Source organism: Haemaphysalis longicornis, unplaced genomic scaffold (genome assembly GCF_048455015.1).
Source record: "Haemaphysalis longicornis isolate Haplotype H1 unplaced genomic scaffold, Haemaphysalis longicornis Haplotype H1 scaffold_10, whole genome shotgun sequence".
NCBI lineage: Eukaryota > Metazoa > Arthropoda > Arachnida > Ixodida > Ixodidae > Haemaphysalis > Haemaphysalis longicornis.
Window position 1 is genome coordinate 62,601,344 of NW_027526204.1, and position 17,547 is coordinate 62,618,890.

The following is a 17,547-nucleotide window of genomic DNA, read 5'->3' on the forward strand; positions in this document are numbered from 1 at the left end:
AATTTCGTCAACCGCAATAAAGAAGGTAAGTACAATCAAGGTCTGTACTCAAACTGTTCGCCTTTATTTCGAGACACGGCGCAAGAAGACAATGCGGACTTGGGACACCACGGCAGGAGCACCTTTAAGCGGTGTACCTAAAGTTCCTCTACACAGCTCCCGCGGGAGCTAGAGGAACTCTACCGGAAACCATCGCAGGATTTTGTCTAAAACGCTAGAAATCCTGTCTGGAACGCGCACCTACACTTTCTTCGTGGCCCCGTTCTTAATTCCTAATTCTTATGATTGATTAATTGTAGGGGTTAAGGCGCCGACGCAACGCAGGCGATGAGGCGCGCCGTAGTGGAGGGCTGCGGATTAATTTTGACCACCTGGGGATCTTTAACGTGCGCTGAAATCTCGTACACACGGGCGTTTTCGCTTTTCGCCCCCATCAGAAAAGCGGCCGCCGCGGCCGGGAATCGAACCCGCGACCTCGTGCTCCCTAATTCTTATGGCTTTCCTTCATGGGGTGTACTACGAAATGCGCTCCGCGACAGTCGCTGCTCATAAAAACTAGGAGAGAATCGCGGGCGAAATCGCAGGCCTGGCTGCTGTAGTGTTTCCATTCAACCAGGACAGCTGCGAATTCGCGGGGAAATTCGCGCCTCCTGTATCAATGTACATATTGTTGGAACTGAAACTTTTGTTGCCCTGATAAAAATATAATCTCGCTTTTTTCACCACACCTGTACATCCTGGCGTATTTTTGTGTGGTTAATTTTGGCGCAGTACGCAACGGTTGACAGTATGGCATAAAAGACAGGTGTTAAGATTTGTCCCTAACGGGGGAAAAACGGGGGAAGAAAGATTGAATTAAAAAGCGACAAATAAATAAAACGTCCACCCGCAAGTTTCAGGGTTCGCACAGGTCCTTGAAAACCTTGAAAACCCTTGAATTTAGAAGTGTCAATTTCAAGGCCTGGAAAGTCCTGGAATTTTTAAAGGGTCCTTGAAAACCCTTGATTTTTCTGGAGAGAACCAATGGCCCTATCTTTTCACAAGAGTTTATAGTGTTTGTCGTGGATTTTAGGTGTTAAAAATGTAAAGAAACATTGTAACAATAAAGTTTCAGTGTATTGCATGAAATTACGAGTTTGGTGGATTGTCATTATTACGAGTCAACATTGTGAACAGCATTCCTCAATAGAATCCATGTCATGATACAATCCAGTGAAGGCCAGCTTCTCTTCTCTATCTTGCATGTTCTATTTAGTCTGTGGACGGCCGCTCATTGCATGTTTGCTGTGCCTCATACGCTCCATCTGCGTTTGCTTTTACGTGCAAATGGTGGACGTGTACATAGTTATTCCTGCCTTGCAGCAACACTTGCTGATTTAATTTCAGCTCATATTCTTGCTGACAAAGCAGAAGATGCAGGCAACATTATGAAGTTTTGAAATCAAACAGCCTCAGCAAAACACCAAGAAAAAAGAAAGACCTCTAAATGCCAGCTGTCAAATAAAAAATAAAACTGGGGGAGCATTCACGAACCCGTTAGCGCCTATCTAAATGTGCACTAATGTGCTTGGGTATTGGGCAATAACGAAATTTCGCACTGTGTTGAAAAAGTTGTAAATAATCGCAGATAAAACATTAGACGGCGGCCTTGAAAATGTGTTTTCTGGTCCTTGAAAACCCTTGAATTTTTGCTTTTGAAGCTCGTACGAACCCTGAGTTTGTTTCGCGCTTTTCACGTTTACAATGTCCGCTCCGTGCTTTCTATAGATTAATTAGTTCATTACTTCCATGTTTGTTAACCATATATTTTTATATTTGTTCTACACTTGCATATTTATTTAAGTGCTATTTCTTTTTATGTAGACAGAACAGGAAATTGCAAGCCGTACAATAGCAATTCTGCTACAATTTTCCGAAAATGCGAATAAATGTTTTATGAAATATTTTTTTTGGTTCCTGACAGTTAATAGTTATGTATTTTCAGTTCATACTTATGTATGTTATCAGTTAATGGTTACGTATTTATTATACATATTATTAATCCCTTGAAAAATCATATGGAGGAGGTCGAGGTGCAATCTCAGCTCCCCCCGAGCAAAATTTCTGGCTACGCCCCTGTCGCCAGCACATTTGAGGGCTCCACAAAGCCCTCCTCAAAACCATACCTCCTCCCATCCCCCAACACTATGTCTTCCTCATTTTTGCCAAACCTTGTTGGCAATGCAGAAAGGGGGCTTCTTCGATACATGACACGTACACCCAAGAGCAAAAGTTTACGGACCACGAACGCAGCAATATTGGGTTATTTCTGTGCCGCACGGCAGCCCGGGGTACTATGTGCGGTATTTTTCATTACTTCAGTCACTATACGACATCTTGCATGCACACGGCAGTTTGTCGGGCTGCTACCGGAAGAGAAATAAGCTGAAATTGCCATTTTCCCGGTCCGTAAACTTTTGCTCGTGGCTGTACGTCTAATTTCTCCGTGCAGCAGATGCTCCAGCGTCGGCTTTTTGCACAACACGGGCGCTATGCAACAAAGCCAGACACAAAAGGCACTATGTAAGTGTTTGGGCGTTTTTAGCTGCAAAAGCAGGTTGCTTGACAAAATGTGACGCACCAGCACAAAAGTCAGGCACAAAAGTCGGACATTGAATAAATGCGTGGGTGACTTTAGCGGCAAGAGAAAATTGTTTGGCATTATGACGCGGATCAACGTAGCTCATCGAGGGATCTTTGGCATACTCGTGGTTGAAAACCAGTCATGTAACCCGTCGCTACCTCTTGTAAACAACTGAGATTACAGTTAAAGTTTGATCGACCTCTCTGAAAAGCAAGAAAAGTGCTGCGATCAACAGGCCGGGCGCCTTGCGAAGGAACGGCGTGAATTTGGTACAGAGCGAGATTTCTTGGTTTGAGCCACTTCATGGCAGACAAACAGGTCGCAGATTGGTCTCGAATGGAAATGGCAACATCGTGACACGGGTGCGAGCTCGAATAAAAGATTTTACAGTGAGGTCTGGGAGTGCTTCGACGTGCGACGAATTGAAAGCGAGCGCTTGGACGCAAGCCGGGAGAACAACGCGCTTGTCAAAAACCTCTTCAAGCGCGCGGGAATTTGGTTTCCAGCCCCAGCGGGAGAATGTGTGAGTGTAGTTCAGGGTACCGGAAGAGGAACCGAACCGGTATTTTTGCCGGAACTCAGCCTGAAGAAAAAAAAGAAAAAGAAAAAGCGTTTGCTGGTTCACGACGAAGAGGTTCGGCCTAGAGATGCAAGCATTCATGACATTTTCAGAGGCGTGAAAAACAAACAAGCATTTTTTAAAGTTTTTTTTCCCAGTAAAATGTGAAGAATTGAAACAAATAGACGATTTCGCACAGAAATATAAAAAACATCGACATCAAACACGAAAAGTGACCGTAGTTACATACACGAATAAAACGAATTACGGCCGCTGTAAAAGAAAAGTCAATAATATATACATGGAAACTCATTGGGGTTCAAATTGGATTTGAACCCGGGTCGCCGGAGCCGCAGCCAAAAGTGCTAACTACAGCACTAACCGAGTACCGTGCCAGGATGGGACAAAAATGATTCGTAGGCGTGCCACACGTACGACAGAACACGACGGCCCCACAAACACGATGCAGCAGTGAAAAAATATTCGATAATCGCAGGCTTTCGCCCTCAAATCACTGAAGAAATTAAGTGCCCGATGAATTTTTTAGTTAACACTGAAAAGAATATAACTGTATACATGCTGCGTCAAAAAGTCCCTGCAGAGCTCCGGCTCTCAAAATCGCACGATTTCGCGTCAAGGTATTTATTTGAGAAAGCGTTTCCCTCACTGCATATTCGTCGTCTCACAACGAATCTCCCCGGAGACTTTTTTTTTTTTAGATGCAGAGCATCTGATTCACTCGCCTTGTCCCTCCGGGGTAATCGTCGTCGTCGTCGTCGGCGTTGTCCGTCCCTCCCCCATTCTCCTCGCCGCTCACCCCCTCTCCTCTCCGATAGCGGACACTCTCTCGCGAGGGGCATTGGATTGGATTCGATTGGATTGGCTTGGCTTTGCTTGAATTAAAGTGGATTGTGTTGCGTCACAGCCGCGGCACGTTGCGTCATAGCCGCGGCAGACGCGCTGGGGCCGGCGCATGTGCAGTACTCTCTCTTCCGCGGTTTCCTCTCCTTCGGGCGCGCTGCGCATATAACCGGTGTGCCGTTCTCCGGCGAAGCAACATCCACGCTTGGCTCAAACACCTAGAGTCCACGCCGCTTTACAAGTACGCCAACGTCGTCATCGACTGGGACCGGCTTACGCAGTCCCCTCAACGTTATGCACGCTATAAAACGCGGTCCCTTCGCCGCTCCGCCTATGCGTCGCATCTACACAGGGGTTCCCGCGAGGGGAGGTGGGAGTTGTTTTTTCAATGTTACCCTGGAAGAAGAAAAGCAACAACAAAATCCTGTTTTACCTCAAAGTTTTTTTTTTGTTTTTTTCAACCGTTCACATCTCCAGTTCGGGCATGCGCTGTTGAGAAAGCGGGGTTACCACATTTCATCTGTCTGCCTTTGACGGTTCCACCAACCTATAGCTCGCACCTGAAATTTCAAAACATTAACCACGCCATTAACAACACCATTAACAGCACGCCATTAACAACACTTAAACGCTATTGTTCCTGTCACGGCCTGTTTGTTGCATTGCACAATTCGTTCGTAAACAGGTCGCACTCCTGGAAAGTGTAAACGCACAAGAAAAGCAAAATGCGAAAGGTTGTGCACGTATAGTATTTAAATATCCCTCGCGGTGACCGAACACAAGAACACAATGTATTGATGCCCTCGTTGACCGTATTAAACCACCCTATAAGCTTGAAACCATAACGTCAATTTGGCTCCAAACGTTCATTGCTTCTCAAGCCTTTAATCAGATGTACCACCATATATACTGCGTCTACCCGTTGCAATAGCCGTTTTTTTTTTTTTTTCTCGGATGCGTGCAACAGACAGGTTTGCGTTTCTTTAGCAAAGCGAAATAACGAAGTAGATATAGCACAGAAAACAGTCGGCTCACGAAGCGCAGTTCTTTTTAAATATCGAGATTTAGCCCGGTGCCTTGCAGACACTACGTATTTCGTCTTAGAAGAAAAGAAACGCAGAGAAAGGCGGCCAGGAAGCGTGCGGTCCCGTTTAATTTTGCTGTTTCGTTTGCTGCTTCGTTCGAAAGCCCAGCAGCGCGGCGCTACTGGGTTCTCGGAGGCGCTAATTTACCGATTAGCTGTAGTCGCAATTCTGCTGTTCTCTTTCCAGAGTGTGCGCGTATGCTGGTGACAAGTGAAAGGCCTCTCTCTGCCCTTATTCTCCTCCAGTCGCACAAGCGAGAAAATAAAGCTTGTGTTGTGTTAGGGAAAAAAAAAAAAAACCCACAACTTTTCGTTGCATTACGCGTTATAGCCAAAAAAATTGGCTGGCGATTACGATACTCCCTAATGCGATATTTGGGCGCAGCAGCAGTGCGCTCAGGCAGCACTCAATCGTGGGTTCTCTGGACGACAGCGATGATGAACCTCTGCGTCGGCGGCGCCAAGTGCGTCTCAGGAAGGGACCGCGAACGCGCATTATAGTCACGCGCACGCCCCCCTCACGTTTTCGCCAATTAAGCGTCGTGCCGTCGAGCGCCTCGTGCGGACATGGCATGCTGCCTCCTTCCCTACCCCACCGCACACTTTCGGAGAGCGCTGGCTCGCACCGCCACGGCGAACCCCCCTCCCCTCACAATTTCGCGACACTCTCCTCCTTTGCTTTCTTTCACTCGTCGGTCTCCCATCGTTCTCTTTTTTTTTTTTTTTTTTTCACTCGCTGATCTTCCCATCGTTCGGCCGGCCACGACAACGGCGACGCGGCTCAGCCCAGAGACGGGCGACAAAGGGCTGCGCCATAAAACGAAAGGGTAGAGAAAGCTGAGACACACTCACCTATCGGCGACGGCTATCACAAAACACGGCTCGGTGATCAGCGTCTTCATTACCAGTGGATGGGCGTTAAATGAAGATTATTTTTAAGAACACCATGGTTTACACCCTGTTACAAGACTGCGTACAAATGGTCCTACGCGACCGAACAGAATTTGTGCAGTTAGCATAGGCATTTCTTTTTCGAACTCTGATTAAGACTCGTTAAAAACCTAACACATTCTAAGCACACAGACCGCTCGCTGGTGCGGAAACTTAATTTTACCGTTTGCATGCGCAGCATATATGCTGCTTCTTTAGGTGATACTAGTATTTCAACTGAAAAAATATGCGGAAAGGGTGACATTTGCCGCGTGCCTGCTCCCTTTGCTGCAACGACGCCAAGTGACGAGAGAGAGAGAGAGAGAGAGAGAGAGAGAGAGAGAGAGAGAGAGAGAGAGAGAGAGAGAGAGAGAGAGAGAGAGAGAGAGAGAGAGAGAGAGAGAGAGAGGACCTCATTGCATTTCTTTCTTCTTCCCACCTAAACTCCACTCGCCTCAACCTCTCCCTCTCCATCGTCCCACCCTCCCTACATTGCCTCGGCTCGCTTCCCCTCCTATCGGTTTCTTCTTCCTCACTTGAGTCGATAAGGAACCAGTAAAATATCCCGCTAATTCGAGTGACAGAAAGACATTGAAAGACGAACGAATGGACGAGCAGAGAGAAAGACAAAATTTTGGCGCCTTTGATGGCTCTACGGCTTACTTCAGGCTCTTCTTCAGAGGTAGCTGGTTGGGTGAAGGGTAGTTTATTGCTTTTACGCGAATTGCAACGGAAGACAAAATAGCGTCGAATAATTGTTTCGAGATCAATTTTAGTCGGACCCCATAACCTTCTAATGACAATAAACGTTTATTTCTCTCTCTCTCTCTCTCTCTCTCTCTCTCTCTCTCTCTCTCTCTCTCTCTCTCTCTCTCTCTCTCTCTCTCCGTTGAACAGTTCTTGGGCGTGCTATATATGTACGGCAATATATGAACCGACGACTCCACACTGTCGTCCTCTGTGCATCCTATACAGTGTGTTGAGACGGTAATTGGAACACTTTAAAAATTTTCCCTGAGCGAACCGCCGCTCTGTTCGCACTCAAACTTCACACGAAGGTCGCATTTTGTGGTCTATTTTGTTTGACACCGGGAGCAACGACGGTACTTACCTGTTTATCCTGAAAATAAATAAAAACAATTTTCGCCTATGGGAAACTGGCGGCGATTTGGACGTGCGAGCCCGAAAACCGGGTTTGCTGATCGTCTGCTAGCTCATTTTTAGGTGCATTTTCTGATCGTCTGCTGCACCATTTGGCTCCGTACGTGAATCCCAAATGTGCATTTGACTCTGCAGGTGGTTCCGTCGTTCCAACATTAACTTGCGCTGTCTCGCACGTCCAAATCAGCCGCCATTTTCCCATAGGCGAAACTTGTTTTTATTTATTTTCAGAATACACAGGTAAGTACCATCGTTGCTCCCGGTATCAAACAAAATAGACCACAAATTGCGACCTTCGTGGCAAGTTTGAGCGCGAACAGAGCGGCGGTTCGCTCAGGAAAAATTTTTAAAGTGTTCCAATTATCGTCGCAACACCCTGTACAGCTACCCTTTGCACACACAGCTGCAGCCGCTGCGCCTAGCAACGCCTTATCTGGCACGCACAGCATTCATTCGCTCTGGGACCTCGACTGGCAAGCTTGACTGACACTCCGACGGAATGGCACGCGACTTTAGGATGTGGGGCACTTTGTGCTCTCGCGATAAAACAAATTCGACAACCTATTAAGGCCCGAGAGATTTCACACTTATATAAAAAAAGAAAAGAAAAACCTTTAGCCACTTTTTGTATGCTCGTGAGGGTGAAATTGTAAAACAGTCTGCCGGATTAAGAATTGGCGTCTAGGAGAGGGTGCACTTCCAAAATTTCAGGGTTTTGGACCCAGCTGTTTGGGCTGGGTGATATAAGTCGGTCACGCAAATTCTCTAGAGCCCAAACTCTATTACTCCAGGTCATCATCATCATCATCATCATCAACAATATCCTTTCTACGCCCACTGCGGGGAAAAGGCCTCTCCCATAGATCTCCAATTATACCGGTCCTGTGCTAACTGAGACCAATTTATGCCCGCAAAATTTATCCCCACGAGGGGGATTTCTACTACTATGTCCTTAACACGCGTTTGTTCCCTGACCCACTCCGCTCTCTTCTTGTCCCTCAGCGTTACACCTATCATCTTTCGTTCCATTGCTCAGGGAGCAATGGAACGTTACGTTTAATTCTATACTCGTCGTATAATGCTACTTTCTATACTCGATAAAGTCTATCGCAGAGCTGCCGCTGAACATGGCTGCGCACCTCTCACCTTGGACGACCAACAAAGAACTTACGACGCACTTACAGCCTCCACGGCTCCCTTTGTTCCTCTTGATTGCGTATGCACGAAGCGCTTCTGAGTGTCCTTGCATGCTTAAGGCCATGGAGACAAAATACAACGTTGTTGTGTTTCAAAGAACCAGCCTATATGGTAACTCACTCAGAACCATTCCAGCCACGGTATACGTTTTTTTAACCGAAAAAACGTAATTAATATTGATGTATTTTTTGGGGGAGCACAACAGCCCAGTTTTCGGGGAAGTCTACAACACAAATAGCTCACGCTCCGCGCACGCTATATATTTCTCGTAAGTTGCGTACCACAAGCACATACATGAATAAGCCACTTACTCCAAGTCATTTTAAAAGCTATTCAACAGGAACAAGGCCGACACGTTTCGTCAACACGGTTTCGTCATTAACTGCATATTCACGGACGCAAGCGTAGGCTCCAATGGCTCCGCAACCACGGCCGTGGCTGACTTCAAAGGGAGACTCCTTGGCTGCGTCACCATCAGGAATCAAAGCATAGACGAAGCCGAAACAACTGCAGTCATTCGGGCTGTAAGATGGGGCGATACTAACCACAAGAGCCTAAACATCACAATGGACTCAACAATGTAGCCGGAAGAACACCAACGAGCTCCAAAGACATCCTCCCCAGAGAACTGAGCAAGGTACACAATATCACATGCCCAGCTCGCGAAGGCTTCGAAGACAACGAATGCGCAGACGCCCCCGCGAGGAAACTCAATTTCCGCAGCGCGAATGACCACTCGTACGGCCTTCCACTGTGTGAAACTTACGGTTACCGCGAACGCCTTAACAAAAAACGCCTAAAGAGAAGAATTCTCCCGGCGCCGCATAAAGGGCTCGGTGCTTTGGCGCCGCCGGCCGCCGATCGCGGAGGCCGTGCCCAAACACTAAAAAAATCCAAACAAACGTACACCTTTCCGCACAAATCAAGATTCGTTTCAATGTTGCCGGACAGATACGGCGAAGATTGTTACCAATGCCAAGACAAAGCCAACCTCATTCACATTACATGGAAATCCCCATCTCTTGGCAGACACAGAAGAACACACCTTCTCAAGAAACACGGGAAGCGACCCTGGCCAGCGGGCACCTAGAGGAGCAGCCCAAGCTCATTGGCAGGGCCTGGACCAGGTCAAGCGCCACAGGGGCTCTGAAAAGACAGCTCCGCCCTAGTTCCTCCTTCTAACCGTTCCTCTTCTTTCTCAAGAAAGTTTATGATGATAGTCATCATCATCATCTTCGGCGTTACCGCATTCTTCGAGTGCTAGAAGTTCGTCTTGCGGAAAGTTGTCGCATTCTGATGACGCTTGCTAATGAACGCTGAGGCATTTTAAGCTGCCTATTTTCTAGAACCGCAAACGCTGCCAAGGGACGCCCTATAAGGCCCTCCCGGAATCACGGCGCTGGAGTTTTCATACGTGAAAAGTAGGGGTGTGCGAATATCAATTTTTTAATTTCGAAGCGAATTCGAATAATAAAAACAAAGTTCGAATGGAATCGAATATTTTTCGAATATTTTTCGAATACGAATACTTATGGTTGTTTGTAAAATTAATCTTTTCACCATCTAGAGACACAAAAACTGCAACTTTATTGCACAACAAATCGCACAAAGTAAAATTAGGAATTACACAATACCATTGCACTCAACAGATTAAGGTCTGCACTCACTTAAATGTTAACATGGAGAAAGGTTAACTGCTCGACATGTTCGGGGAGCAGTGACAACCTCCTGCTTGTCACCACTTTACCAGATATCGAAAACAGCCGCTCACTTGAGACACTAGTAGCTGGCATGCCTGAGCCCGTGCACATTGCCGCGCGCTGATACAGTAAAATATTGATTATACTAATCTCGCGGGACTGCGAAAAATATTCGTATCATCCGAAATTCGTATGAACCAACACAGACCAAAAAATTTAGCGCTGAAAAAAGTTTTCGTTTATTTCTTTTCCTACTTTTGCGTGAAGAAATTCGTGATTTTTCTGATTTTTTTAACCCCCGTGTCGCAAAGCAGTCCTTTCTGGAGCACGTAAAGCTTCGCGCTCGTCTCCTCACTCGGTGTGCCCAAGCTCGCTGCACGCCGCAACAGCCAAGCGTGAACCGCATGGTGCGGTTTTGCACGCGATTCGCTCGCCTCGGCTCTGCGAGCGCTGTATTTTCACGCCCACATCGACGATTTCGCGCCCGCGGTAGCGCCTACCTCGGTCAGAAAATGACGCAGTACGCGCGCGGCAGAATGGAGGAGCCTGACTACTTGCGATGAGATCGAGACAGCCGGCTTGGCTCCGCCAGAGACGGTTAGGCTTAGCACCCCGGCAAATATTTTATGGGCGCTTTCACTAGCGGCACGGATGATGTTTTTATAGTACCGTTATCGCATGAATTATCAGCTCCTTTACCGCACAAGCAACTTCGTGTTTCCCTTGAGCCGCATTTTAAAGAGCGGTTAGAAGCGGTCGCTCGAGCGCCCGCGCCAAATCGCGGCTGGAGCCGACGCCATGTTGACGTCGCCGGCCGCGCCGCGCGCAGCGTGGGGGTGGTTTCGCGGCGGTGTCAGCGCGCTGGGCGTGCGCAGAGCGTTTTCGCGAGCAGAAAACAACAGCCCGGCCGTTTCTGGAGAAAGAGTGACAAACAGGGGAGCGAGAGCCGTCACTTGCTCGTTCAGCAGTCGGGTGCCTCGCCGGCTCGTTCGTACCTTCCGCCGGGCCGCGCAGGTCCGTTCGTTACAGCCGAATTTTTTCCCATTGCAAACGATGCAATTTCGCCGGGACTTTTCGGAAATTCGTATCATCCCGAAATTCGCACCCCCAGAATCGTATCAACGAGAGTCCAGTGTAAATAACACCGATACAGACACGCTCTGATTTTTTTTTTTTTTTTTAGTATTGGGTGGTTCGAATATTTCGAACAATAAAAGTGTCGTTCGAATCGAATCGAATACCAAAAAATTCGAATCGAATATTCGAAGTTTCGAATATTCGCACACCCCTGGTGAAAAGCCTCTCGGACTGATTGTGTCATGAATCGCAATTACATAAACGTTTTCTGGCTGTTAGCGCGGGCTACTTTCTCACAGGCATATTTCCTCTCGGAGCTTTCTCACAGGGAAGTGGGGGGGAAGGGGGGGGGGGGGGGGACGGCACCTCCAAAAGAGTAACAGTACTTTATTTCTGCCACTAAAAAGGGGTAAGAATGACTCTGAACCAAATGGGCATTGTCGGTGCTAACTCAAGGGGCAGAACAACACTTCGTAACGTGAAAAGATAGAAATAGAACAGGGATATATTGGAAAGGAATGGCTCCAAGCTGCGCGTCATGAATCACGGAACAGACGCATGGCAAAGAAAAGCCCAAAGCTGTGCCCAGGGCCGCCCTTACCTCATTCGGCGCCATGTGCTAACTGCAGCTGACAAGGCGACCCCCTACCCCCCATACCGGCCGTCAAACTCATTTTTACAGCAAAGCTGTCTGTGGCTACGATCCAGCAGACCGACGGGACCGCCTCCGACTTCAGAGCGATGTAGGCAAGAATCCCAGTAGGGAGCCTACATGCCTTCATGAAGGCTCCCTAAATCCCACGCGAGCGCAGCACCATTTTGCGGTGCCCACTCAAATCGCTGAAATTGTAAAACCTTGCACCACATCTTCAGCAACGAATAAAAAAAAATTAAAAAAAAATCAATAAAAAGATTCATATTTCGGTGTAACACGGCTTATCTTGCCCCTGAAGAAATGACTTTCCAGCTAATAAGTTGTGATTAGAGGTGATACCGACTTCAATGGGCCCTCAATTGTAAGCTGGCTTTTCCACATAGTGTGTCGCACAGTGAAGCATGCCCATCTACGGAGGGAGAATGATTACGGAAAATGGCTATAACTCCTCTTTGATTAAAGTTATCCGAAAATCAACTGTATGGCAGTTAGCCGCTAACACGACTCTACCATTACGCGATTTATCATTTGCGTTTGAAAGTGGCATACTTCACAGTGAAGTTGTAAATGTTGTGGAATTACCGTCTGCTGTCTGTACATGGGCTTCTACGGGAGGGAAACGGACAGCCCATGTTTTCCGCTAGAATAAAACTTTATGCCGTCCACGTTTCGCTCAGATGATTAACTATGAGTCTGCTCAACCGGAAATTAAAACAACCGTGTTTTGTTTCGTCTACTCCTTGGACTACGTGCCGGTGAAAGCATATTGTCGCTCACGCTGAGGTTTGGCACCACAGCTTCGCTGGTCATCCTTCTTCGCAGAGCGGAAGGACACGGAATTTCTTGTAAGTGCAGAGCACTTAAGGGGCTCTCCTTGTCGTCGTAGCTCGCTCGCTGGACCCAAGTAGAGCCACACGGCGTTCCGTCGTAGCGGCGTAACCCAGAGGCTTCGAAAGCCAAGCGGTTTGTATACAGTCATAAGCGTTCGAAACTCGTGAACCGCGGGCGCTTGTCATGCATCTCCCCGTTGATTAGCGCTAAGAAAACTGCAGGTATATTTGAGGCAAATTATACGTAATTACCCGGCAGCGCCCGCATTCATTTAGTTGGAGGACGCTCGTTGGGTTGGTTTTTGCGATAGTAAGCAAAAAAAAAAAAAAAAAACAAGTGGCAGTGCAACGCCGGCACGTGAGGGAGGAAAAGCAAGCACAAAAAGAACAGAACTCTCGCTGGCGCAGTTTCTGGCAGGGGGCGCGCGAGCATTGCGAAGGCGGGAAATTTGAATTAGATTGGGTTGGTAAGAGTGAGCGGATGAAGGCGCTACAGCCCATTAGGGCGAATCACTGCTCTGCACTTCCGACAGCTTTGACATTGATTGGAACGGCTTTAATTTTTATAATTACCTTTTTGCAATTGCTTCTTTTCGTTTTGTTAGGAGGATGTCTAATCGTTAAACGAAATTGTGTTTGACAGTTCATTCAGGCGAGCTATGTATTTCGATGGCTGAAGCCTGCATCGGAAACCGTGAATCAATGCTCCAGCCAGAATTAGGTCCTCATGCATGACGCCGCCTAAGATCCCAGCAGGTCGCCGACCATGTACATTACAAGTAGATAATACAGCTTAAAATGCACGAACAAAAATAGGCTTGCCAGTAAAAAAAAAGAGTTTAGTTGTATTAATGCCAAAAAACGACAGTTATTCATGAAGAATCTAGCGCGCACTAGCGAAGCCCCAATATTGACTGTCTGATTTTAAACCTTCATTAGCTATTAACCAGTGTTGGAGGCCCGAATACGACGGACATTAAAGCGAAACCAGCAGTGTTACAGCTACTTAGAATAGCAGGGGCTCCGTATGAAGGGACTAATAAAGCGCCCGCTTCTTTTCGTAGAATAAAACCGTAAAATTACGGATTTTTTTGCAGTACCGCGTACACACGCCTCCTCATTGGTTAAGACTGCTGCGCAGAGTACCAGACAAACAAAAAAATATCGGCAAAACGCAGAAGTGGGGGTCTTAGTACTAAATAATTAAAACAGTGGGCGCGCTGTAGTTCCTGGTAGATACCCCAAATAACGTACACTCTTTGTCAGAATTTCGAGGCCAAACCTAAGCCTACTGATCCACAGAGAGTTCAAAGAATAAGCTTTAATTTCAAATGTGACAAAAGAGGCAAAATTATTTTACGACAGTAAGGAAGAAAGGTGCTTTCTTTAGCTTTCCGGCATAAAACGTTTGAGCCTCGCTCGGTACGTAAGCTTGAACATTGCATTTCTCGCGGCCTGCGCTCTTTCGGCTTGGCCTGGAAAATTTTGACAAAGACTGTACATATTGACAGAAGGACAAAGTTTCAGCGTTAAACTTGTTGACAGTGGAGTGGGGGCATCTTCTGGCTTTTACATGGAAGGTGCACATATGTTATTTTTATGATCATGAATTTATTCGGTGCTGTATAAGAGTGTCTCGGTTGTGGTGCGGGGTTAAGAAAGTTTGGCGCACCACTCTTCCTCACACACATGGGCAACGGGCGAATGATTGTTGTCGACACGAGCACAACCTGCTCAAGCAAAGTTGTAGACTGTGCGAAGTTTGTCAGGATAGATCGGGTTAGTTCAGTGTCATACGAAAATTAGACTTTCTCTTGTACTTTAAAAGCATTCCTCAGTCTTTTCTGTATCGCTTTAAAACTTCAAACACGCAACGCCGGTAATTTTAGCATTTCTGCCTTTTTTTTCCTTTGACAAACAGCCCTGTTTAGAAATGCGCGTAGGGGGAGACAGCTGTAGCCACCGGTTGCCGTAAGAAAGCTTTTCTTCAGTTTGTTTGCAACACAGTACAGAGGAGATTCCAATGGAAGCCAAAGAACCCAACGGATGCCTTCGAGCGAGACCCATAACATCAGCCTCTGGTCTATAAAGATTTATTCTCTTTTTCTCTCTTGAAATGAAACCAACCCGGGCTTTAAAATAATGCCACACCCCGGAAATGCAACATTTCTTTCCGGACGAAATTTTTCCCATATCTGCTCACACAGTAACTATAGTGGCAGTAAAACCGTTCTAGCTGAAGAATAACACGAATTCAATTTTGTGCGTCACTTTTCTCTGCCTTAAGTATAGCTTACTTTTCGGGCCGATAACTTCGCTACAAGGCAGCATAAGTTTTGTTTTTGTTACAGCATTTTCTTTCAGCATAAGTGTTGGAAGGAAAAAGTTATACATGAGTTAGTCTTCTGATTACGGTCTCTCGAAGCCTCTTCAGGTGGTTTCTCGGAAGGCTAGTTCAACCGCAGCAACTTCGTTTCGGGTGTGAAATTGGGGGTCCATGTTTCTCTGTATAAGCTTGATAATGTGGGATGAAATGGACGTATACGCGTTTTGTCCTTCTCCTTGCCGGCGCCCTGCACGGCCGCGCTGATCACGTACACCTAAACCCGGCATTTTTGTCTGGGATAACTGGTACATAACCGGTGGGGTACCTATAGCCCGAAGTTCAAAGAAATTTGACGGAGGATTCACTCCCGAAGTGGACGCGATGTGGTAATGGTTCAAATTTCCCGCACTCGCGAGTTACGCTTCGCAGAGTATGCTTCAAAAGAGGAGGCGGTAAAGAAAAGGAAAGCGGGTGCTGGCGGGTACAAGGTGTTTGGTCGACGGCGCGGCCTTTGTTGGTTACCCCCATTATTTTCCCCATTATACCGACTGCATTTTCCCCATTACACCGATCGACGCCGCTATAAAACAAATCTTTATGTTATATTCACACTGACACGCAAGCGCAGTTCAACCACGGTTAAACCAAGGAAGATATTTTATATCCTCCTTGGGTTAAACCGGCAGATAAGTGGCGCCGCTTCGCCGGTGTTTCTGAAACTAGTGATAACTTGCCGGGAGAATTCGAATCGGGGGACTGGGTTAGCCACAGTTTTGCTTCGACGCGTACAACTCCAGTCCGAACTTTTCCTCTTTTCGTATAATGCTGTGTTGTGATACCACGTTATGGCAACAATCGTAAGGTTATCATCTTCAAGCACCGTGCTCGCTTTACAGCGTTGTCAGCGAGCCAACGTACGCAGGCTTGTAACGGATGTCAACGATTTGCAACTGTCTCAAAGACCGCGACAGAACGGCTTTGGGCAACGCAACGTCATACAAAAGCAGTCCCTACGAAATACCGCACAAAGTAATAGGTAATACAACAGCTCGCGGGCTCCGTAGGTGCAATGGGCCAACCACACGAGGCAACGCAACGTGTCTCCTCAAAGTATCGGGTGGCTTCAATTAGAAGCTGCCCATTGAATTGCGATTATGTGATGAAATGACGGCCAGCTTCGCCATATATCTTGCTCAGTGATCAATGGGGCACATTTTAACGCGATGGCGTTGCAAGGCTTACGAAGCGATTTTTTGTGGGCACGAGACATCTGCAGCTGCCATGCTATCAGTCGTCAGCGGAAATGACGTCACACCGCCAACCGGAAACGACCACAGCGGCAGCGAGGATAGATAGACAGATAGATAGATAGAGAGAGAGAGAGAGAGAGAGAGAGAGAGAGAGAGAGGGGGGGGGAGGGAGGGAGAGAGAGAGAGAGAGAGAGAATATAATGAAGTTTTGCCTCTCGTCAATGGCACAAGTCTCGCCGGGACGGCAGCGAGGAGCGAGCGCTTGTACGCAACTGGAATCTGGCAAAAGTGTTGCGAGAAGGAGGTGTGCCGACAGGCTGCTCAGTAATAATGGTAGGGGGGAGAAAAAATTACCCCCACCTCCCCTCACGGGAACCCTGTCTAGATGCGACGCATAGGGGGTTCCGTTGTAGTTTCCGTTAGGTTGATTCTCCCATCGTGGGAAACGTGCCGTGAATTTCTCCCATCGTGTGAAACGTGCCGTGAAACCCCCGCCGCGGCTATGACGCAACACAATCCAACACAATCCACTTTAATCCAATCCCATCCAAATCCAATTCAATCCAAGCCGAGCCAATCTAATCGAATCCAATCCAATGACCCTCGCGAGAGAGTGTTCGCTATCGGAGAGGAGAGGGGGTGAGCGGCGGAGAGCGCAGCTCGCGCGGCGAGGAGAATGGGGGGGGGGGGGGGGTGGACGGACAACAACAACGCCGTATGGAGGGACAAGGCGAGTGAATGAGATGCAGTTGCATCTAAAAAAACTTACGTGGTTTCAGCATGCTCGCGCCTGCGCAATGGGTTTGTTCTCCCTCTGTCGGCGGTCGTCCAGGCGCTGCTTTTAACGTGATAGCGTTTTAGGCTCACTGTTCGAATTTTTTTCGTCCGTGCTAGTCGTCCGCTATGGGCCGTGCTTATCAAAGCGCCCACGGAAATACGTCATATCTGCCAACTGAAACCATGACTGAAGCAGCCATATGCGAGGGCTCGCTAAATCTCAAATAACGAGCAGTAGCAACTGGTGTGTGGGAAGGAACCTAGTGGAACCTTTCGTAACTGTTAGCGTTTGATTTCTTAAAATTCCGCTAGAAGCTATAGTAGCGCGGGCGACAGCAGGCGACGGAGTGAATGTTTTTTCGGCTGTTGATGTAGCATTTCATTTGCTATCGCAAAAACCAAGCATTCATAAATTTTAAATAAAGAAACATTGCAAATATCACTTCTGTATCGATTTTCTGCCTTATATTTGCGTAATGTGTTGTTTTTGTTCAACAATGTTGGCAAGTATGAACAT

General features: G+C 47.2%; 1 protein-coding gene across 1 annotated transcript in view; it reads right to left on the reverse strand.

Annotated features, from left to right (window-relative positions):
- Window positions 1–17,547, reverse strand: part of LOC144158632 (muscle calcium channel subunit alpha-1-like) — a 649,353-nt gene that overhangs the window by 611,557 nt on the left and 20,249 nt on the right. The window lies entirely within an intron of this gene.